The sequence below is a fragment of the Schistocerca serialis genome, chromosome 3 (genome assembly GCF_023864345.2).
Source record: "Schistocerca serialis cubense isolate TAMUIC-IGC-003099 chromosome 3, iqSchSeri2.2, whole genome shotgun sequence".
Classification (NCBI taxonomy): Eukaryota; Metazoa; Arthropoda; class Insecta; order Orthoptera; family Acrididae; genus Schistocerca; species Schistocerca serialis.
Window position 1 is genome coordinate 279,311,668 of NC_064640.1, and position 23,951 is coordinate 279,335,618.

Genomic DNA, 23,951 nt, shown 5'->3' on the forward strand with positions numbered 1-23,951 from the left:
AGTTATTAAGCTATCACTGTTCACGGAAGCCGTTTCGCATCTCATCCCATAGCACTGACTGACATTACTGACAAGCAAGCACGGTGCTGTTTCTTCCACAAATAATTACTCGCACATTCCTGCGAATAAATCAGATCATAAATCACGCAAACCCCATAAACTGACGTAATACCAACTTCTCATCAGCAGTTTCGCATATTCTTCTAACAATTTATTCGGGAACCCAAACAACGACTCCCTGTTCACATATTATACGCTGAAACTGACACTCCCACATAACGGTCGCTCCCATTAACCACCGTGCCGATGTCAACTTAGTTTGCGCAGACAGCAGATGCGCGTAGCCAGCAGCGCTTGGGCACTGGTGACGTCAAATAGCAGGACAATGCCCCCGCCAGAGAAAATGCGCACTGTCCATTGGAAGATTCAGAAACCAGCGATATGTAAGGAGTAAGATTTACTACGTCACAACACCAAAGTCAGCAAAATTCCTCTAAAAGTTCCATTCGGAACACTGTCTCGAATAAAAACTCTTAAATATAGGAAATTTGCAGCCATTCCCGTTCTCAAGAGAGTTCTGTAGACTATCGGGTGCTGATGACCTAGCAGTTCAGCGCTCCAAACCAAATAGTCCTAACATCATAGCAAGTAGCCTGTACCTATGATATCACACATACCTCTCTCGTTTCACGGGCAAGAATACGAAATATTTCACAATTCACCTACACGCACATCTGGTTCTTGTTCATTCTTTTATTCCGTATTTCTGACGACAATACGAAATGTGCTTTAGTAACGGTTACTCAGACATCAAAAAATTTGATTCAGCTTAGCAATGATGGCAATGCAAGTAATTTTTCAAATGAAACTTCCTAGCAGATTAAAACTGTGCACCGGACAGAGACTCGAACTTGGGATCTTTGCCTTTCGCAGGAAAGTGTTCTACTAGTTCTGTAAGTTCCGCAGGAGAGCTTCTGTGAAGTTTGAAATGTAGGAGACGAGGTACTGGCAGAATTAAAGCTGTGAGGACGGTTCATGAGTTGTATTTGGGTATCTTAGTCGGTATAGCACTTGCCGAGAAAGGCAAAGGTCCCGCGTTCGAGTCTCGTTTGTGCGCACAGTTTTAATCTACCAGGAAGTTTCATATCAGCGCACTCTTCGCTGCAGAGTGAAAATTTCATTCTGGAAGTTGTCGAATGATTATAAGTTAATTCTAGAAAATTAACTGCTGTAGAAAATTCATAGTAACTAGAAAAGACTATCGACATGGAATCACAAATTCTCGTTAAAAGCCGTCAATGACGTCGCACTTGACACGCAAAAAGCAGACAGCAAGGTCTGGTACTAAAGAGGCGTCGTACTTGAAGCACATTTTATGGCTTGCGTTCCTGAAAATGCCATACGTTTTTCACGGTTCTTAGCCTATAGTCCGGCAGGCTTGCACGTGATAAAAACGTGAATGCTCACGAGTATATCTGCACATGAACGGGACCGCTCGCTTGTCATTCTGAAAAAGAAGTGATATATTTTAATAGGTGGCGAAAAAACTTAAGTTAATAGGTTATTTTTAATTTGCAACTAAAGGATCTGTATGTCGTACCTCATTCAAAAACGAAATAATAAAAGCAGCTGGTGAATTGTTCTGAGGAACACCTGTCCAACATGATGTTGACCGGATGGGCACTTAAAAAGGAAATTTTGCAGTGTACTTCGGGGCGAACAGTAGCAATTAGTTTAGTGATAAGTAGAAATGATTCATGAAAAATTGCTACTAGAAATAAATGATGCAAAACATCGTTCCTGCTGGAGACAAGTTGCATTCGAAATGCCAGGAACGTAGTAACTTATGTTTACATAATAAGAAAGCTATTAAATAACTTTTTTCCGAATGTAAGCTTGTGTAGAATGTTGTGGCGTAGTAAATCGTACTCCTTATACATCGCTGGTTGCCGGCCGCTGTGACCGAACGATTCTAGGCGCTTCAGTCCGGAACCGCGCTGCTGCTACGGTCGCAGGTTCGAATCCTGTCTCGGGCATGGATGGGTGTGATGTCCTTAGGTTAGTTAAGTTTAAGTAGTTCTAAGTCTAGGGGACTGATGACCTTAGATGTTAAGTCCTATAGTGCTTAGAGCCATTTGAACCATTTGGTAATAAGAGTGAATGAGGCTCGTCATTGTTAGGGACTGTGTTGCGTGACTAAAGGACAATAAAACGAGGTAATATGATCTGTACTCCTATTATTTAAAAGTTGCATTTTTCATTTCATGATTGAGGAACTTCACTATTTGACGAGAATAAGAGAAATACGTTCGTTTTAGGCGACACGGGCAGGTTTATATAGCAACAAAGCTTGTTCTCTCTGTAAGGCTTCCATACTCAAATCCGACAGCTGCAAAGTTAAGGAACTAAATACGTTAGAGCTGTGTACCAAATAGGCCCCAGCAAGCATACGTACATTCTTAGAATAACCGGACTATCATCACGAGGTGTTCAAACCGCCGGTCAGCTAAGCTTTATGCGATGTTTTTTTTTGCTGGAGAATTCTTCTGCGTTCATGCGTCGCCATAAACGTCGTTCAGCTGTTCACCCGTTGCTTGTGTGTCCACTTTCTATGCGTAGCTATGTATTACAAGGATTATTCATTTTATGAGTGTAACGACCTTGCCAAGAATCCGCAGATGACGACTCGTAAGTCGATCCCGAAACGACTGCAAGTAATATGCATGATTGACGGACGCCCAGAATGTGGGCTGCCATTGTTCGGCGAGGCGGTAACAGAAGCTGGGGATATATTGCAGTGCTCCTGTGCGGGAACAAGCCGGCGGGGCTGCAGCGTTCGTGAGCAGAGTGCGCAAGCTGACTGTGTCGCAATAGACGGCGCGCTTGCCTGCACGCCCATGTGTGGACTGCCGGCGCCGTGGGAACGCGCCAATGTCAGCCCAGCTAATCTTTCTCTGCCTCGCCGGCAGTGTGTTTCGTCTCGTGTACTGCCATTTCCTTCGTAGCACACTGACCCCTTCAACAGATGACCAAAGGTCCAGGTGGCGTGTCCTCGCTTTCTTCAGGTCTGCGGAGCCTGCAGATTTACTTACAAGGGAACCTCCCCATCGCACCCCCCTCAAATTTAGTTATAAGTTGGCACAGTGGATAGGCCTTGAAAAACTGAACACAGATCAATTGAGAAAACAGGAAGAAGTTGTGTGGACCTGTGAAAAAATAAGCAAAATATACAAACTGAGTAGTTCACGGGAAGATATGCAATGTCAAGGACGCTGGGAAAGCAAGAGCGCCGTGGTCTCGTGGTAACGTGAGCAGCTGCGGAACGAAAGGTCCTTGGTTCAAATCTTCCAACGAGTGAAAAGTTTAATTTTTTATTTTCAGTTTATGTGACAAACTCTTATGTTTTCATCACTTTTTTGGGAGTGATTATCACATCCACAAGAAAACCTAAATCGGGCAAGGTAGAAGAATCTCTTTACCCATTCGGCAAGTGTACAAGTTAGGTGGGTCGACAACATATTCCTGTCATGTGACACACATGCCGTCACCAGTGTCGTATAGAATATATCAGATGTGTTTTCCTGTGGAGGAATCGGTTGACCTATGACCTTGCGATCAAATGTTTTCGGTTCCCATTGGAGAGGCACGTCCTTTCGTCTACTAATCGCACGGTTTTGCGATGCGGTCGCAAAACACAGACACTAAACTTATTACAGTGAACAGAGACGTCAATGAACGAACGGACAGATAATAACGATGTAAAAATAAAGAAAGTAAAATTTTCACTCGAGGGAAGACTTGAACCAAGGACCTCTCGTTCTACAGCTGCTCACGCTACCACGGGACCACGGCGCTCCTGAGATCACGTTGTACATGATGTTGCTTATGTGGCCCATGGACTACTCAGTTTGTATATTTTGCTTATTTTTCCACAGTTCCACACAACTTCTTCCTGTTTTCTCAATTGATCTGTGTTCAGTTTATCAAGGCCTATCCACCGTGCCAACTTATAACTAAATCTGAGGGGGGTGCGATGGGGAGGTTCCCTTGTTAGTGCTGCGGTCAGGCTTCTGGGAGGGACATTCAATAAGTAATGCAACGTCCGCCCCCGGTAGCTGAGTGGTGCCGCGGACGTATTTTCAAAGTCAAATATGACATTCTGATGCTCCCTACGAAATGTGGTGGGTTAAATGTCACCGATATCAGCAAAAAAGCGCAAGCCTTATACCTTTCTACCACATACAAACAATGGAAAGAACCACGTGGCACCCTTGCTGCACATTTGTTAAATGGAATAGCTCCTGCTGACATCAGTGCACCTATAAATGTCCAACACATACCCAACGGACTATACCACTTGAAATACTTTTTAGTGGAATACAGCTACATACAGGCAAGGATCCCTGAAAAATACATCATGAAAGTGAAAGAACTTTACAATAACTTGATGAAAGACAAACCCAGAAACGACGTAGAACAAAAGCATCCTTGTTATAACTGGGAAACAATATGGGAAAATATTCACTGCCGGAACGTGCCAACGTATGTCAGATTGACCTAGTATTTTGCTGTAAACAGGAAAATTACGACGAACTCTAAACTTCTCTATTCGATTGGCCGGCCGGCCGCGGTGGTCTAGCGGTTCGGGCGCTCAGTCCGGAACCGTGCGACTGCTACGGTCGCAGGTTCGAATCCTGCCTCGGGCATGGATGTGTGTGATGTCCTTAGGTTAGTTAGGTTTAAGTAGTTCTAAGTTCTAGGGGACTGATGACCACAGATGTTAAGTCCCATAGTGCTCAGAGCCATTTGAACCATTCGATTGGCCGAGTCACCGCTGTGTACATGATGTAATATACCAGATACCGAAGAGCATAGATTGTTATGTGACAAGGTAAAAAGACATATGGCTCTACATAAGACAAAAGACAGCGAGCGTCAGCAGAACTACGCCCAATGCCGTTACGCCTGCTGAATTTTTAAACCCTGACAGTACACCTTACCCTAAAACAAAACGAAACGCAATCAACTGGTTGAAAAGCCAAACGATGCATTACACCCTAACAAAAGAATCAAGCAAAAGGGAGGACTTCTGGGTATACCTTACAACTGAGCACCACAAGTTGATGTGTAGTAAAAAATACAAAGCAAATTATGCAAATTTTTTAAATAAAACAATACTGTAACCAATGAAAGTGCGTAATTTACATTATCCATCCATGCATTTCGTATATTAGACGAATGCTTTGTGGTAGAAAGTTGTACTACACGTAGCAGGAGGAGGATTTCCAACAGGAAGTAATCAGAGAAGATCATCAATATACACCAGTTAAGCCTATATGTATATATTACTTTGTTTTGTGGGAAGCATACGACACAGTGATGAAATTGGTATATACCCTTTATTTAGTTTCTTTCTTACCTTCCTTCTTTTCACAGGAAGAAATATTTATGTTATTTATGTGTAAAATCAAGCAGCTGAAGCCTACTTTAATTCATTACTTTCCTGAAGAAGAGAATTTTACTCATCAGCAATAATGAGTTTGCTTGTTTCCGTTTTTCCACGCACGGAGAAAGAGAGTTATAGATGCAGTTACATTTCCATAACAATTATGTGAATGCCTTCACAATGGAATTTACATTTATTTTTATTCAAGCCATGTTGCAAGCAAAGGCAGCAGAAGAGGCACACTTAGTTTGTCTTTCAGAAGAAGCGCGTTTCCACATCATCAAGTTACATTCTCTCTTTAAAGGGCGGAGAAGCCTGGCCGAGGGGGCAAAAATTGGTGAGCGTAAAGAACGGGTTGAAGGGGAGGAGGGAGACCCGATTTTTATTTTTATTTAATAAAAGGAAAAGAAAAAAAGATAATAAAATCCAAAAGAAAAAAGCGAAGAACAAACAAAAGAAAAAAAGTGTTCAGCGGGACAGAATGTCAATCCTGCGGGCCCGGGTTCGATTCCCCGCTGGGTCGGAGATTTTCTCCGCTCAGGGACTGGGTTGTCCTAATCATCATCATCATTTCATCCCCATCGACACGCAAGTCGCCGAAGTGGCGTCATTTCGAAAGACATGCACCCGGCGAATGGTCTACCAGACGTGAGGCACTAGTCGTACGACATTTACATTTAGTAATGCAACACATTTTTTTCTGAAACCAGGTTGGTTTTATTGATGATTCCAATACACCATATTATCCCCAGCTCCTTTGGCTACAAAACCCTATTGTTCAACATAATCCCCGATCAGTGAGATGGCCTTAGGCAACCTGACTGACAGGGCCTGTATGCCCACATGGTACGACTCTCCTGGTCGGAGCCAACATCTTGCTGGACCAATAACCTCCCCATCATCCACATACTGCTTCTCGCGGAGTGCATTCTTCATTGGGCCAAACACATGGAAGTCGGAAGGTGTGAATTCCAGGCAGTACGGTGGATGAGGAAGAACAGTCACAGTTTTGTGAGCTCCTCTCGGGTGCGCAAACCCGTGTAACGGCTTGTGTTGTCACGGGGAAGGAGAAGTTCGTTTTCATTTTTGCGGCGAGAACACGCTCAAGTCTTTACTTCAATTTCCTGGGGGTACCACAGTACACTTCAGAGTTGATCGTTGCACAGTGGGGGAGGACATCAAACAGAATAACTCCTCCAGAGTTTCAGAAGACGATCGGCATGATTTTACCGGCTGAGGGTGCGGCTTTGTACTTTTTCTTCGAAGAAAATGGTTCAAATGGCTCTGAGCACTATGGGACTTAACATCTGAGGTCATCAGTCCCCTAGAACTACTTAAACGTAACTAACCTAAGGACATCACACACATCCATGCCCGAGGAAGGATTCGAAACTGCGACCGTAGCGGTCGCGCTGTTCCAGACTGTCCTTGGAAGAAGAGGTGTGGCCCCACTCCATGGTTTGCTGTTTTGTTTCCAGTTCGAAGTGACGAATCCATGTTTCATCGCCAGTGATGATGTTCGACAAAGAGCAACGTTCAACCAATTCCTCACAGATGGTCGTTTGTTGTTCTTCATAGTCTTCTGTTAGGTGGTAAGGACCCCAGCAGGCACACACTTTCGAATGGGCAACTGGTGGAAAAGTGTGTCAGCAATACTAACATACATCCAGCTGAGCATCGATGTGTTCGACTGTGATCCGTCGATCACCTCGAATGAGTGTGTGCACGTTCCAACGTTGCAGAAGTGACAGATGCGTGCGATCGGTACTCACGTGGGAGACCGGACGGGTTTGCGCGATCTTGTTGCGACGATGACTGATGCCTCGCACAATGAGTCACCGTGCTTTTGTTCACTGCCATGTGTCTGTAGACATTCTGCAAACGCGTGTGACCGAGCGGGGTGGCGCAGTGGTTAGCACACTGGACTCGCATTCGGGAGGACGACGGTTCAATCCCGTCTCCGGCCATCCTGATTTAGATTTTCCGTGGTTTCCCTAAATCGTTTTAGGCAAATGCCGGGATGGTTCCTTTGAAAGGGCACGGCCGATTTCCTTCCAAATCCTTCCCTAACCCGAGCTTGCGCTCCGTCTCTAATGACCTCGTTGTCGACGGGACGTTAAACACTAACCACCACCACCACCACCACCACCACCACCACCACCAAACGCGTATGAATATCTGCGCTGCTGTGGTTTTCCGCCAAAAGAAACTCAGACAACGCTGCCTGGAACGCTCCCCGTTTACTGACGTGAAGGCAACTTGCAGCGCTGCCACCTATCGGAACTTCATGAAACTAGTGAGACTGAAGCGGGAATATTCTATGTTGTCCCACAACAAATTCTGCATTTTTTTCAATCGTAATTGACCGAGAAAGAACTGCGTTGCATTACTTACCGTATGCCCCTGGTACTTTCTTCCGATCCTTCATTTCCTGCTCCTACTTCTTTTCTTTTAGTGTTCCTTCTGGTTACTTTGCAACTAAAGTGACTAGTGTCCTTGTTGTCTTCAGTCCGAAGACAGGTCTGACGCAGCCTCTTCATCTCCGAATGACTACTGTAACCTACATCCACTTGAATCTCTTCGCTGTATTCAAGCCTTGGTCTCCCTCTACTGTGTCCTATCAATCAACCTCTTCTTTTAGTAAAGTACTGCCACAAATTTCTTCTCTCCAAAATTCTATTCAGTACTGCCGTATACCCATCTAATCTTCAGCATTATTTTATAGCATTGCATTTCAAAAGCTTCTTTCCTCTTCTTATCTGAATGCTTATCGTCCACATTTCACTTCGGTACAAGGCTACATCCCAGACAAACAATTTCAGACAAGACTTCCTAACACATCTACATTCGATGTTAAAAAAATTTCTCTTCTTCAGGAGCGTTTTTATTGCCATTGCCAGACTAAATTTTATATCCTCTCCACTTACACAGTCGACAGTTATTTTACTGCTCAGATAGCGATAGTCATTTACTTGCCTCAGGAGACCATATACTGGCTTTGACAACCCTCCGTGCCGAATCAGCGCATGTATCCATGCCAGGGTGATAAGTGGACACATACTGCCAAGTTATTTTGTAATCACTGAAATAACGTCGCATCATCCGGCGAAGTTCCATTGCGTTTCATCATCCCCTTCTCGGTGCTTCACTTTTTTTTGTCATGCGGTATATGTTGTTTCGGTGTTAGAAAGTGTTGCTGCGATAGAGATCAAATTATGACCTACTTGCGATAATGCGCGCGTATAAAAACAGAAAGGTCGCGAGATCGAATCTCGGTCGCACCAGAGACTTTTCAGTATTCGTTTTAACCTAGCCTTCACCTCTCAACGATGGGAGCAGTCGTCAGAAACAACACGTGCTCCGGATTCCACGTTTCTCCGGTTGGATAACTGGGGAAGGTTAGGGATATACAACTTAGCGAGTTGATTACATGTTTGTCTTTGGTATTCCAGAAGTCAGTCAGCCGAATTCCGTGACTGTTCCTTGAGCGTGCTTACTGCTGTTTCCGTATTTGTCGTTATCCAAACAAGATAGTTGTTTGTCTGTAACGAGCGCGATATCGTTTCAAATGTAACCTTACCTCCTTTTTTCTTCGTTCTTTGTGCACCTCTATACCAATGTTTTCCGTACCCGCTAGTTCCACTAACTTGCTGTGACGCAGCCTTTGTTGGTCTCACTTCTGATGTGGCTATCATTTTCTTTTGGAATTTCTTACATGCTGTTGTCGTTATAGCTTAGGTAATTTACTAGCTCGCGTTCTTGTAGAGGAATACGTAATGGATGCCAGAGGTTGGGGACTATGCTTTCTGGGTCTTCAAGCCGCCTGCCTGCGTGCAGAATCGAAACTGAAGTTGGGTCATGCAAGCTTGTACTTTGCTAAGGACACTAGAGATCCTTTCCCAGCACTGCTTACTTACGTAGTTGTGTTCGACACGGACGATAGGCTGCTTTTCCATAGATCAATAGTCTACTAAAACACACACACACACACACACACACACACACAAGTAGGCGCGCGCGAGCAAGACATCATTTACATCAGGGCTTCCCAACGTGTGGTCCGCGGACCCCTTCTAGGGGGTCCGCAGCCACCTTTCACCAAATCGTGTGAAATAATGAGTAAAATTATTGAATAAAAATGTGAAAATCAAATTCATCACAATTTTTTTTTCGTGTGAAAAACATGTACTTTTACTTCAGGTCGTATTCCCAAGCAGCCTTTGCGGTTCCTAAGTGAGAACGCACACAGTTTAGTGCCGGAGAATGCGGCTTCTTTGATCGACTGTTTCGCAACAATACGGGGGTCGTTTGTGCGCCGTCCCACGGCGCTAGATGCGCTGAAACCTTTCACGCATGCGCGGAGCGATCTTTACCGACCAATCGCAGCGCTCGCTGGCACGTATGTGGCCCAGGCATCGTTAAATGTTAAACTTGCTTTGTCAGTGCACTACCTATTTCATAAGCCGATTTTTGACCAGTTTATTACTTCTAACATGGATCCGTGGCTGAAGTCAGGATCATTGAAGAAGGGTGCGGTTTCTCCATCGCCATCACAACAAGGGAAGTTTCCAGTTGAAATGAATGAGGAGGGAGGACGACTAAAGGAAGAACAATCACAAGAAGCTCCAAAGACTATTGATACTTCGGGGGTGGGGGGGGGGGGGGGGTCATTGGGAACATGGCACTTGCATTAAGAAGCTTTCAGTTCCCATGGGTTTCGCTCTGAAAGTTAAAGTTATTCGGCTCTTGATTGACTAGGGGTCCGCCAAGGATTTTCGACTGTAGAAGGGGTTCGCCAGCTGTAAAGGTTGGGAAGCCCTGATTTACATCATAACATAGTAGAAGGTATTGCAACAGCGTTACATAACTTGCGGAACGTCCCCTCTGCACTGACAAATACAAGACATCGCCGAAACGAAACTGAGAAGACAAAAAATAGCCGAGACTTACGAAAATAAAGCACTGGTGTAGGCCTGTGCATCCATTCAGTCCATCAAAAAGTTCAGACACATGTTCAGTTATTAAAAAAAATCAACAAACAAATAAAAATGCTTTGTTTTGCATAGGTCGTTTTATTTCTCCGCTCGCCATATTCAGTTATTTTCAGCCGCCGAACACTTTGAAAACACACAGACTGATTGCCAGTATTTATTACATTGCTCCACAATTGAATTAACTGACGCTACGATAAAAAAAAAGTAGAAAACACGTGTGTGTGGTTCGGTAGCTTTTAAATTATTAAAAATGTTTGTATGTATAATTTAGAGCTCACAAAACAAATATGCTACATAGAATATATTATTTTTATGCAATTGAACAATTATTATGGCGGTTTTTTTTTACTTTCACAGAACAGGCGAAGAATGTAATGCGACTGCTCATTCCAAATTCATTTGAAATATTTGAAAAGAAATTCGTCTAATAATTCCAAACACTTTCCTCATTTGGTGATTTTTCTTTATACCTTTACTTATAATTTTATAAACAATTCACTTTGGTTCGGGTCGGGTGCTCTTGTTAAAGGGCCCACATTTATACACTGTTCGTCCGAAAAATAGATGGAACTCTTTTAATTAACAAAGCTATAATTAAAGGCCGTTCTTAAGTTTAATTTTCAACCTTAGGTTGGACGATCATGTTAAGAGACCGCCCTCAATGACGCATTCTAACAAGGAACAGACGTATTTACAGTTGGTGTCGTGACTGTTATGCGCTTTGTACATTGTTTCTCTTCTGGTGTCAATTTTATTACAGGAAAAAAAAGAAAAAATGCAGTGGGGTGACCTGTATGTTTGGACGGTTACTACACTATAATCTTCTCAAGAGCCATACTTGCCGTCATACTGCAAAACTGTTGTGTCCTTGACGGTGACAAATACTTCTATGTTCGTTATTTCTTTTTATTTCCTCTGCCAGGTGTGAGATCAACACAAGCTAATATGTTTGAGCAATATGTTAAAGGGCAAAAATCATGGTGTTCTCTCCCTTCCTCCTTCCCTCTCTCCCTCTCGTACCGTCTCTCCCTCTGGTGTGTGTGTGTGTGTGTGTGTGTGTGTGTGTGTGTGTGTGTGTGTGAGAGAGAGAGAGAGGGAGAGAGGGGGGGAGAGAGAGAGAGAGAGACGGGGGGGGGGGAGGGTTACAAGATGGGACAAGGATAGGAAAGAACATGGTCCGTAATCTTTTGAAAGGAATCATCTCGGCGTTCGCCTTAATCGATTTAAGAAAACCACGGAAAACCGAAGTATATGTGCCTGAGCGGGAATTTGAACCTCTTTAACCACTGCAAACCTTGTTTAGTTGAAACGTCCCCTTTGAACAATTTATATATGAAGGTGCTTAAACTGACACACAATATTTTTAGCGCAACGCAATCTGACTTTCAAAAATCCCTACAAAAGAATGGCCCTGACTAACATTAAACTATACCTTTCACAAATCACTAAATCACTTACCTCACAATAATATTCGTTTCTCCCACTACTGCAATACAGCGAGCGCCACTACTGCCAGCTAAATAAAAGATTCAAACTACTGAAGGCACTAACTACTGATAGGGATAGTTAGCAAATGAAAGATTTTAATAGAGAACAAACACTGTATTTACCTTGATATCATCATATATAAATATAGCAGTTCATGACAAATTTCAAAACTCCGCCATCTCTCTCCCCACATCCACCACTGCTGGCGGCTCACCTCCAACTGCGCAACGCTACGCGCTGTTCACATCCAGCTGCCGCTGCCCAACACTACAATGGCAGACAACAATGCAAACTAGCCACAGACTGCACACAGCACAGCCCGTGATTTCATTTTGAGCGCTACGTAACGTTGCCAATAAGAAAACATAAACAGCCTACTTACATAGTCAAGGCAAACCACGAAATCATTTTGACCAAGGACTATAAATTAGAGACGACGTCACAACTCTTAAATAACTTTACCAGTTAATCCACTTGTGGTTCATCTATTTAATGCGTACGTGTGTTATAGATCAACTGCAATCGTGGATACTGAACGTTCTTAAGCCGCTGGATCTCTTCCACTCGTAGACGTCCCTAACGTCTGGCGAGCTCCGCCTACCTTATGATAAGTACAGTTGCCCTATGAGGTGACGTTCTGACACTCACTTACTATAAGTGTTTCTGAAATAGAGCTCTGTTTTAGGCCCATCTACTAAGGCATCCCAGCACGACTGGGCGAGGTAAGGTATTATTAATACGTTTTTCGTAAAGAAAAAAGTCCAAAGTAAGATTCCACCATCCCGTTTTTTAAATGAAAACATACACGTAAAAATTACCGAGGTGTTTTGCTGAATCTGGCCGATATTCTTGCGGGTGTCATAGCTGCGCGAGTCTGTGGTGCACCGTCTGATGCTGACTTTACCCCGGTTTAGCAGCGAAAATTCAGCACTTTTTGACGTTCCTTTTAGATGCCTAAGACGAAACGATTATTATATCTCACGAAACAACCTCACTCGAAAATCCATAAAGCGTATTATCACACAGTCGCCGGTACTACAGAAAGCATGTCTTTCTTGGTAATCACTCAGCTTGGGGGTCTTTAGTTTCACATATAACTAGAATAACAGCATGCAAGTAAATGCAATTAGTGCCACACACACAACTTGATTTCCATTCGACAACTACTGGCTTCAAATTTCGGTGCCGTAATCCTCATTTCGGTTCTCCAAATAATTTCAGACAAATTCCGAAATATTTCCTTTATTGTGCCACGGGCGTAACCTGCCCCCTTCGCTTGTCCCCCTTTCGAACATGCAATCGCCTGTAATTTCTTTGATCACTGGCCGTTAAATTATAATTAAGAGGTTTGTAGTGCCCCAAAATGCTGACCGGAATATCGAAACAGGAGCAAGAACCAATGGTGATATCCGCTGTGATGAAAACAAGAGTGCCTATAAATAAGCGTAATTAGAGGCTATATAGCACGAAAGCGCTAATATGTCTTTCGGCATTGGCCGCTGTGTACAGGAGATAAATACCAGTGGATACAAACAGAGTTCATGTTGCCGGCGCTTCAGTCCGGAACCGCGCGACTGCTACGGTCGCAGGTTCGAATCCTGCCTCGGGCATGGATGTGTGTGATGTCCTTAGGTTAGTTAGGTTTATGTAGTTCTAAGTCTAGGAGACTGATTACCTCAGATGTTAAGCCCCATAGTGCTCAGAGCCATTTGAACCATTTGATTTGAACCACCACGATCGGGCTGTTCGCTCCATGGATCATCAACCGAGAGACCTAGCACAGCTAGCTAGGGCACAACAGTCGGAATGGCTCCAAATCCTTGTCGTTACCGTCCAGAATCACACTGACGCTTTTCCCGCGCATGTTGCTGCCGTCCGCGCTGCAAAATACCGGGTGTTCACGCTTTTGACTGGTGATCAATGGGAAATACTAGAGTGTTGCTTAATTGCAGGATTCTAGTAATTTAAAGTTTGGATGTGAAGAGATGATGATACGCTGAAACGTCAAATCAATTTCAGAACACCATTGTACCTTATGGCGTCCTCCTTAGAATCTACTGACGATACAGAACAATAATCAAGCCTGGGCAACTGAGGACGTGAAACAACTCTGACACTTCCACAAGATCATTTCGATGACGCCAGGATAAAGCGCACTTCCCGCCTGCGGTGGTCTCGCGGTTCTAGGCGCTCAGTCCGGAGCCGCGCGACTGCTACGGTCGCAGGTTCGAATCCTGCCTCGGGCATGGATGTGTGTGATGTCCTTAGGTTAGCTAGGTTTAAGTAGTTCTAAGTTCTAGGGGACTGATGACCATAGATGTTAAGTCCCATAGTGCTCAGAACCATAAAGCGCACTTGGTCTGGCTCGTAGATACCGATTCGAATCTTTAACAAGCGACCGTTCTGAGTTAACCGGAATATGCTACCGGGTACTTTAGTATACCTGTTGAAAGCTAGCGTCTGCCTCGCATTTGTGAGGGAATGTTGAAACATGTAACTCACACACACACACACACACACACACACATACACACACACACACACACACACACACACACACACACACACACACCGCGCGCGCGCGCTCAGCGACCAAAATTCCGCCATCCTTATACGTTCAGTGAGTCGTAGTCTTGGTGTTACAGGTTACACTACGGGAGGTCTGGCAACTCGGTGATAAAGTAGAAAGGATGGGAAAGTTGCCAGCCACGCAACAGGCGAGGAGGGCACGTACAGATGGGAACACATGTTTGATAACGGAAGAAAAGGACGATGTGTTTTTGTGGGAGCCATGGTGGGCTTTACTATTCAGCTCTGTATAGCCGGTGTTAGTGGAAGGAAGAGCAGATTTCGGATCGAAACCGATCTATTGTACAGTGACATTGTGAATTTCTTAGCCGTCTCCTCACTTCAGAATCTGCTTTTTATTTCTTTCTTCAAAATTTGGTGCTCATGCGGCTAGGTTTGCTGCTGATAGGCAAACACACGTCCTCGATTTGACGATCGCTCCTCCTCTACTTTTGTGAGCAGATGTCTGTCTAGTTATCACAGGAGTTTGGTTACCCTAAGTCGTGTGCGCCAGCCTTCCGCAAAGCGTGTAAACTTCCTTGAAATTTGTATTGTTTGTGTGGTGTTTCTGAGGCAAGACGGGACGTCAGCCCATGCTACATCTAGAAAAGTGCGTAAAAGCTCCAAGAAGCCAGCCAGTGCTCTACACAACCGTCGTTAACCCGATGCGCGGGAGTGGTTCAACACCCTTTCTCGCGGTCAAGTTGTACAAGCAGGCTATTGCTTCACGTCCCTTAAAAGTGTCTATTCTGACTCTCTTATTTTATCTGCATTCTTTGTGTGGGACTTAGGAAATTGCCGGCCGCTGTGGTCGAGCGGTTCTAGGCACTTCAGTTCGGAACCGCGCTGCTACTGCGATCGGAGGTTCGAATCCCGGCATGGATGTGTGTGATGTCCTTAGGTTAGTTAAGTTTAAGGTGTTCTAAGTCTAGGGGACTGATGATCTCAGATACCAAGTTCCATAGTGCTAAGAGCCGTCTGAAGCATTTGAACTCGGGGAGTTGCTCTAGCCAGAGTGAAGGTCGGAAAGTAACGCGCAATAATTCGTAGAAGTCCGTTTGATTGTAGTATAGCCGTCTGCGGACTGCTGCTTTCATTTCCGCGTGTGTCGCAAAGCGTTGGCCGGCTAGGAGTTTCTTCATGAGACCAAACACATGAAAGTCCGACGGTACAAGATCTGGACTGTATGGTGTATGCTGGAGCACCTCCCACCCAAATTTGGCGATTTGCTCAAGAACAGGAGCAGCAGTATCGGAGCGAGCATGAAGTCTGACACCGTCAGCATCAATGTCGTAGGGTTTGTCACGAAAGGCACGACGCAACTTAACCAAAGTTTTAATGCAGGCTGCAGCATTCACAGTGGTCCTGTTTTCAACAAAGTCCACCAGTAAAACACCATGCATATCATAGCACACTGTCACAAGTAGTTTCCTAGAACATAGTCACTTTGAATTCTTTTCGTACTGGGGAACCAGCATGTTTCCACTCCATAGACACGTGTTTGATTGCGGGCGTGTAGTGGTACGCCCACGACTCATCACCACCGACGATTCCTTTCAGAAAGTCGTGCCCTACTGCGGGTAACACCTTAAGTGATCCAAGATTGTCATCATTCGCTGGACCTGGTGGTTGTCTGTCAGGTTCTTAGGCCCCCAGCGAGCACCAATTTTACAAAATTTCAACGTGTCTTTGACAGTATCATATACCGCACCATAGGAAATGTTGAAATGCTGCGATAAGGTTCCCAGTGGCACGTGCCGATCGTTCAAAATTGCTCCCTAAATGGCTTCCACATTCTGAGGGGCTGCAGTCGTTACTACTCGCCTGGAGCGTAGCGAATCCCTAAGGTTCACACGGACCGCTGGGGGAGAATGCAGACCATATGGAGACATTGCTACGGTCCATACTGTCATCCTCACACACGCCACGCATGTCCCTTTGAATTCCACTCGGTTTATGCCCTTTGGCCCACAAGTATCGAACTACACTTCGTTGCTCTTCACTAGCTGACAACCGTAACATGCGCGCCATGTCTGTTTCGTAGTTCTGTCTTCTATTGCTAGAGCTGCGCATGAACACAAAATAGCCTCTGTAGCGCAAACTTCAGACTACATTGTCGTGAAATTTCAAGATTCCAGCTGCAGTACCCGGGGGAAAAAATATATTGTGCGTTACTTTCCGTTGTTCCCGCGTGTTAAGTGCATTCGCATACAAATGTTCGGTTGAACAGCAGGAGAACATGTAACGTTGCGGGAGATACCGAGCAGCAGTGGAAGCTGTGCGATATACTGAGCGTTTCAGAAATATTCATCAGATTTCCCCACATCTTCTACATGAAGAGAGAAGCATGGGATAAATTTTAGCGTATGCATAGTACTACAGAGTATTGACATTCGAAAAGAATCGTCCGGTTCTACAACGGTACACCTTTTACATGTATGCATATACAACCTTCGGGTAGTTTAATATTTAAAATCAATATTTTCATTTTCCTTACACAAACGTTCGATGTTCCGCGCACCGGTCGCACGGCGAAAATGCAGACGACAATCATACTTGTCCCATCCATTTCGAACGTATCTCCTGTTGCTATGCGGCGTCGCAGCTTACCCAGTGCTGTCGGAAGGGTAGGTGCGTAGACGGAGACTTCGTACCACCACCCTTAAAAATCCATAGTGTTCAGTGATGCTGTGCGAAATCTGTATACTTCTTATGAGTCGATATACCATTGATGCAGCCAATTGTTAAGAAATGCTCTTACATGCAGGTGTCAGTGCGGTGTTGTTACGTCCTGTTGAAAGACCGAATTCTGGAATGTTCTGGTAAATATGTAAAGCAAGATTTCAAGAGAAACAAGAAACTCGGTCGCAATTGGGCACCGAAATAAGTTCAACCGTGACTAGTGAAAATTTGTGCCGGGCGGGAACTCGAACCTGGATTTCTCGCTTTAGCGAGCACTCATCTTAAACGCCTCGGTCATCCGTACACGCTTCCCATCCGACCCAAATTTTCAACTTACTGCGCGCTAGGAGATCCTCTGTCCATTAACTCCTTCGCTCGCGGCTTTCGGCTGAGTACCGTGAGAGGTCGGTGTATGTGAGCATAGACGGCTCACGGCAATGTCGGTGCGGACGCACACTACTTCCAAACTCTTGCGGGACTCAGCCAAAAGTTCCGAAAAATGGGGTCAAGGGACAGTGAACGGTACTAGCGTGTGACAAGATGAGAACCTGGGTCGGCTGGGGAGCGTGTCCGGATGGCCGAAACGGTTAAGACCACCCCTCGCATAAAGCAGGAAATCGGGGCTTGAGTCCTAGTCCGGCACACATTTTCACTTTCCAACGTTGAATTCGTTTCAAGCCCAATTCTGGCCGTGTTCTTCGTTTCCCTTGAAGTCTTGTGTACATATAAATATGGCATCTGCATCCCAGAGTGGTGTGTGACACCACTCAGAAGTGTACTAATTCTGTAACTAATGAATGGATGAAAGAGCGAGCTAGCTGCACCAAGGAGACAACTACTGACAGCCCCGTGAATCGGCAATTTAATAACTAGTGCCAAGATAAACTTGCAGTTGCGGTGCTTAAGTCATGGACTGTGCGGCTGATCCCGGCGGAGGTTAGAGACCTCCCTCGGGCATGGGTGTGTGTGTGTTTGTCCTCAGGATAATTTAGGTTAAGTAGTGTGTAAGCTTACGGGCTGATGACCTTAGCAGTTAAGTCCAATAAGATTTCACACACATTTGAACATTTATTTTCCCCCAACTGTCGACGGTCTCTGCAGTCAACAGACGTATGACACAAGTGACACCCAATCACTTCACCACGTACGAAGTCCGTGAGTTCCGCGGTGCGCGGTGCGCGCTGCTCTCTCACGATGTCTAATGACTACTGAGGTCGCTGCTATGGAGTACCTAGCAGTAGGTGGCCGCACAATGCACCTAACATGAAAAACGTATGTTTTTGGGGGTGTCCGGATACTTTTGATTACATCGTGTACCCCATTTCATACTAGCGCTCTCAAAGGAAAAATTGTTCTAGGTCTTCAAATGGTTCAAATGGCTCTGAGCACTATGGGATCCAACTTCTAAGGTCATCAGTCCCCTAGAACTTACTACTTAAACCTAACTAAGGACGCCACACACACCCATGCCCGAGGCAGGACTCTAACCTGCGACCGTAGCGGTCGCGCGGTTCCAGACTGTAGCGCCTAGAACCGCTCGGCCACTTCGGCCGGCCTTCTAGGTCTTCACTGCCTGCCATTCCAACATACGCCATCCACAATAATCAACCACACATAGTATTTCGTAAGCACTGTAGACCCGCTGACTCTTTTATCTGTGACTGACGCTCTTGCTACGAACAGTGCCGTTTCTAACGCATGTGCGTTTACTCCACGGTGTTGCGTAAAGTGATTTAAAAGTTTTGTGAACGACTAACCTTGAGTGTGGCTGATTTTTCAGACGCAATATCGGAACAAAAATTAATAATACCCAGGCTGCACACCCCAAAAAATGATGGAATGTTAATTAGTCTGTTTGCGAATCTATGTTTGAGAGCAACGCCTCTTGTTTTGGAAAATACAGCTGTACGAAACGCTTTTTTTGTTATAGTATGGTATAATTAGCGTCACAAAAGATTTTGTCGTTTGTACAGTGAGGGCCGATACTGAATGGATTTCCGGCCTACCGGGGTGGCCGAGCGGTTCTAGGCGCTACAGTCTGGAACCGCGCGACCGCTACGGTCTCAGGTTCGAATCCAGCCTCGGGCATGGATGTGTGTGATGTCCTTAGGTTAGTTAGGTTTAAGTGGTTCTAAGTTCTAGGGGACTGATGACCTTAGAAGTTAAGTCCTATAGTTCTCAGAGCCATTTTTTGAACAGAATGGATTCATTAGTATAAAGTTTGATTTTTATTTTTTCACTTTATGTTCGTGAGTGCCTTCTGCCTGGCGGTATGCTGCAGCGTCTCAGTCACGTTGCCCAGAACCGGATAGAACCACCCTAAAACTCACGTGTTGAACCATCAGCAGCTAAACTCACGTGTTGCTGACGAGGTAACGCTACCGAACTACGCGTCTTACGATCTGACCGACCAATAGGGAGGCTTGGAGGTGGTCAAGTGGGGGTGGAACCGCGGCCGGCTGCCGGGAGCGGACACGCCGTTCGCTCTCTTCCGCTGGCAGCTTCCAAACCGATCAGACGCCCTCCTCACCTGCTCTCTTGTGCGGCTGCCCATTCAGTCTCGGCGGCTACTTTTTCTTTTTCTTTATTTACGGCATTAAAACGTCACAGGTTAAACTACGAGGGCAGTTCAATAAGTAATGCAACACATTTTTTTTCTCGGCCAATTTTGGTTGAAAAAACCGGAAATTTCTTGTGGAATATTTTCAAACATTCCCGCTTCGTCTCGTATAGTTTCATTGACTTCCGACAGGTGGCAACGCTGTACGGAGCTGTTAAAATGGCGTCTGTAACGGATGTGCGTTGCAAACAACGGGCAGTGATCGAGTTTCTTTTGGCGGAAAACCAGGGCATCTCAGATATTCATAGGCGCTTGCAGAATGTCTACGGTGATCTGGCAGTGGACAAAAGCACGATGAGTCGTTGGGCAAAGCGTGTGTCATCATCGCCGCAAGGTCAAGCAAGACTGTCTGATCTCCCGCGTGCGGGCCGGCCGTGCACAGCTGTGACTCCTGCAATGGCGGAGCGTGCGAACACACTCGTTCGAGATGATCGACGGATCACCATCAAACAACTCAGTGCTCAACTTGACATCTCTGTTGGTAGTGCTGTCACAATTGTTCACCAGTTGGGATATTCAAAGGTTTGTTCCCGCTGGGTGCCTCGTTGTCTAACCGAACACCATAAAGAGCAAAGGAGAACCATCTGTGCGGAATTGCTTGCTCGTCATGTGGCTGAGGGTGACATTTTCTTGTCAAAGATTGTTACAGGCGATGAAACATGGGTTCATCACTTGGAACCTGAAACAAAACGGCAATCAATGGAGTGGCGCCACACCCACTCCCGTACCAAGAAAAAGTTTAAAGCCATACCCTCAGCCGGTAAAGTCATGGTTACAGTCTTCTGGGACGCTGAAGGGGTTATTCTGTTCGATGTCCTTCCCCATGGTCAAACGATCAACTCTGAAGTGTATTGTGCTACTCTTCAGAAATTGAAGAAACGACTTCAGCGTGTTCGTAGGCACAAAAATCTGAACGAACTTCTCCTTCTTCATGACAACGCAAGACCTCACACAAGTCTTCGCACCCGAGAGGAGCTCACAAAACTTCAGTGGACTGTTCTTCCTCATGCACCCTACAGCCCCGATCTCGCACCGTCGGATTTCCATATGTTTGGCCCAATGAAGGACGCAATCCGTGGGAGGCACTACGCGGATGATGAAGAAGTTATTGATGCAGTACGACGTTGGCTCCGACATCGACCAGTGGAATGGTACCGCGCAGGCATACAGGCCCTCATTTCAAGGTGGCGTAAGGCCGTAGCGCCGGCCGGTGTGGCCGTGCGGTTAAAGGCGCTTCAGTCTGGAACCGCGTGACCGCTACGGTCGCAGGTTCGAATCCTGCCTCGGGCATGGATGTGTGTGATGTCCTTAGGTTAGTTAGGTTTAATTAGTTCTAAGTTCTAGGCGACTGATGACCTCAGAAGTTCAGTCGCATAGTGGTCAGAGCCATTTGAACCATTTGAAGGCCGTAGCATTGAATGGAGATTACGTTGAAAAATAGTGTTGTGTAGCTAAAAGATTGGGGAATAACCTGGTGTATTTCAATGCTGAATAAAACAACCCCTGTTTCAGAAAAAAAATGTGTTGCATTACTTATTGAACTGCCCTCGTATGTTTTATTCTTAACCTCAACGGGTGCCTACCGCTTTTCCCTCCTGGCCAATCCTGACGCATTAACACGTTGAACCAACTTGTAGATTATTCTTCTTCTGCTTTGAATGTTAAGATCTGAGAGCAGAACGTGTGTGCTGATTTACAGGTGACTCGGCGGTGTGAGGCAGCTACGTCCGCCGCTGGCTGAATGACTCACGTGAGGCTCGCCGCCGCTGACGTCGTGCCAGTTCCTGCTGTGCTCGTCACCACCGTGCGTGGAGACGCGTACACTCGTGTGTATCATCAGAAGCTCTAAAACTAAGACTATGCCTTTATTTCTGCGTAGCTCATGTGTAAGGCGGCAATCAAACGAAAACGAGACAGATGGTGAAGGAAGTAGGTAAAGCGTTCATGATTTCGAAGGTAATCGCCGTAACTGTTAATATATTTATCCCACTGTGAGAGAAGACATTGTCCGTCATCATGGGAAAGTGTTGGTGGCTGCTTACGGAACTATGATTACTCTCAGGCGTGCATCTCTTCGTCCGAGCAAATCGACTGTCACGAATGTCTTTCTTTAGGTCTCCAAAAATATCTAAATCGCGTGGGGAGGGATACGGACTCCATACAGTGAGGGCTTCCCAGCGAAACCTCTTCAGCGTAGACCAAACAACCTTGTTAAAATGTGGGCGGGCATTGCCCTGCAACAGAATGATGCCGTCCGTCAACATTCCTGGGCTTTTGTACGTCATGGCGCGCTTCAATCCTTGCAAAGTGTCCGTGAACTACTGTGCGTTAGTTGTTTAGTTGTGGCGCCGTGTTCCAATAAATCAATGAGCAGCGGCTTGACTGACTGCATGATTCCGTTGCAGGATAATGCCCGCTCACACGGTACCAAGGTTGTTTCGAGTATGCTGCAGGAGTTTCACTGGGAAAACCTTATAATCCTGCAGAGCGATTTCCATGTCTTTGGAGCCCTGAAGAAAGACATTCGTGACTGTCGATTTGCTTCGGAAGAAGAAGTGCACGCTTCAGTGCAGTCTTGGTTCCGTAGGCAACCGCAAACATTTTTCCATGAAGACACTGATCGCCTTCTCTCACAGTGGGATAAGTGTATTAACAGTTACGGCGATTACTTCTGAAATAACGTCGCGTGGTTTGAGGTGCCATGTCACGGATTGCGGGGCCCCTCCCGCCGGAGATTCGAGTCCTCCCTCGGGCGTGGGTGTGGGTGTTGTTCTTAGTTTAAATTCGTTTAAGTAGTGTGTAAGTCTAGGGACCGATGACATCAGCAGTTTGATCTCTTAGAAATTTACACGCATTTGAACATTTGTGAAATAATAAACAGTTTACTTACTTGAAACTTTCTGACAGATTAAAACTGAGTCATACGTAAGTAAAAAGAAGAGATTTCGAATGAGCTAGGAAACGTAGTATGCGGACCATAAAGAGTGGAAGAAAGTGTATTTCAGGAATGAAGCGAAAATCGAGATTTTTGGTGCCAGGAGGAGGACATTTGTTTGTGGATCTGAAGGAGAAAGGGTGGCCCACCAGTGAATTCTATCTACAGTTAAATGTGGTGGGGGTTCTATTATGGTTTGGGAATGTTTTGCAGAAGACAGAGTAGGTGACATTGTGAAAATAAAATGATGTATAGACCGGAAGCGCTACCATCGCATACTTCAATATTATTTGATACCATGTGGATTGCCCGTAATAGGGAAAGGTTTCACATTACAGTAGGATAATGAGCCAAAACAGTGGTCGACGTTCTGTAAGAAGAAATTTGCATCAAAGGAAAAATAGAAGGTATTGAATTATATGGCGCGGCTGTCCCAAAGCCCTGATTCTAATCCTACAGAAATACTCTGCGATGAAGTGGACAAACGTACCCGGAAAGTTCACATAATAAGCAAGGAACATTTCTGGAACATAGCTAAAGATGTGTGGAGTCATACAGGCTCGTAATACTTCCAAAATGTTAATGACTACATGCCTCAAGTTTGTGGGGCAGTCGTTAAATAAAAGGCAGTATGCTTTGATGAAAGTAAAATACAAATTTACTGTTTGTATTACATATAGACATAATTGTTGGAGAAAAATAAGTTTTGTTTGTGCTCATATTTGATATATTAGACATATCATATCAGTCACGGTTTATTGAAATTAATAGCGGCACTGTACCTGCACCAGGCAGACCCCCATTGGCTCCCATGTAAACTGGCAATTTAAAACTGGCGCCAAGGTAAATTTTAGTTCGATGCGTAAGTTAAAATTCGCTCCAAGTTTCTGTCCTTGTTGACGTGAAAGATGTAGTCTCGCGAATTCTGCTGAATCTGTTTTGGAGAGCCTATACTCCCTGCTGCATTTCTTGCCGTCATCGTCTTATTTCCGACGCACTAGTCAGTTACTCCTATGAGTGATTTCCCGACACATTCTTTCATATTGAATACATTGTTAAGCCCCGAGGAAATAAAATGGCCTGCTTAGTAGTAAACATTGTGTAGAGGTAACAATGAAGATAATTAAGATCACTTAAATATCTCACAGCTGATTTGCCGTTGAATCCGAGAGCAGGACACGAGCGTACGCTGTGGTTGTGTTATATGGATGAGACTGG

At 45.1% G+C, this 23,951-nt stretch overlaps 1 protein-coding gene across 2 annotated transcripts in view; it reads left to right on the forward strand.

Annotated features, from left to right (window-relative positions):
• The window catches only part of LOC126470064 (plexin-A4), a 1,004,426-nt gene that overhangs the window by 81,231 nt on the left and 899,244 nt on the right, over positions 1-23,951 (forward strand). The gene's annotated exons all lie outside the window — the stretch shown is intronic.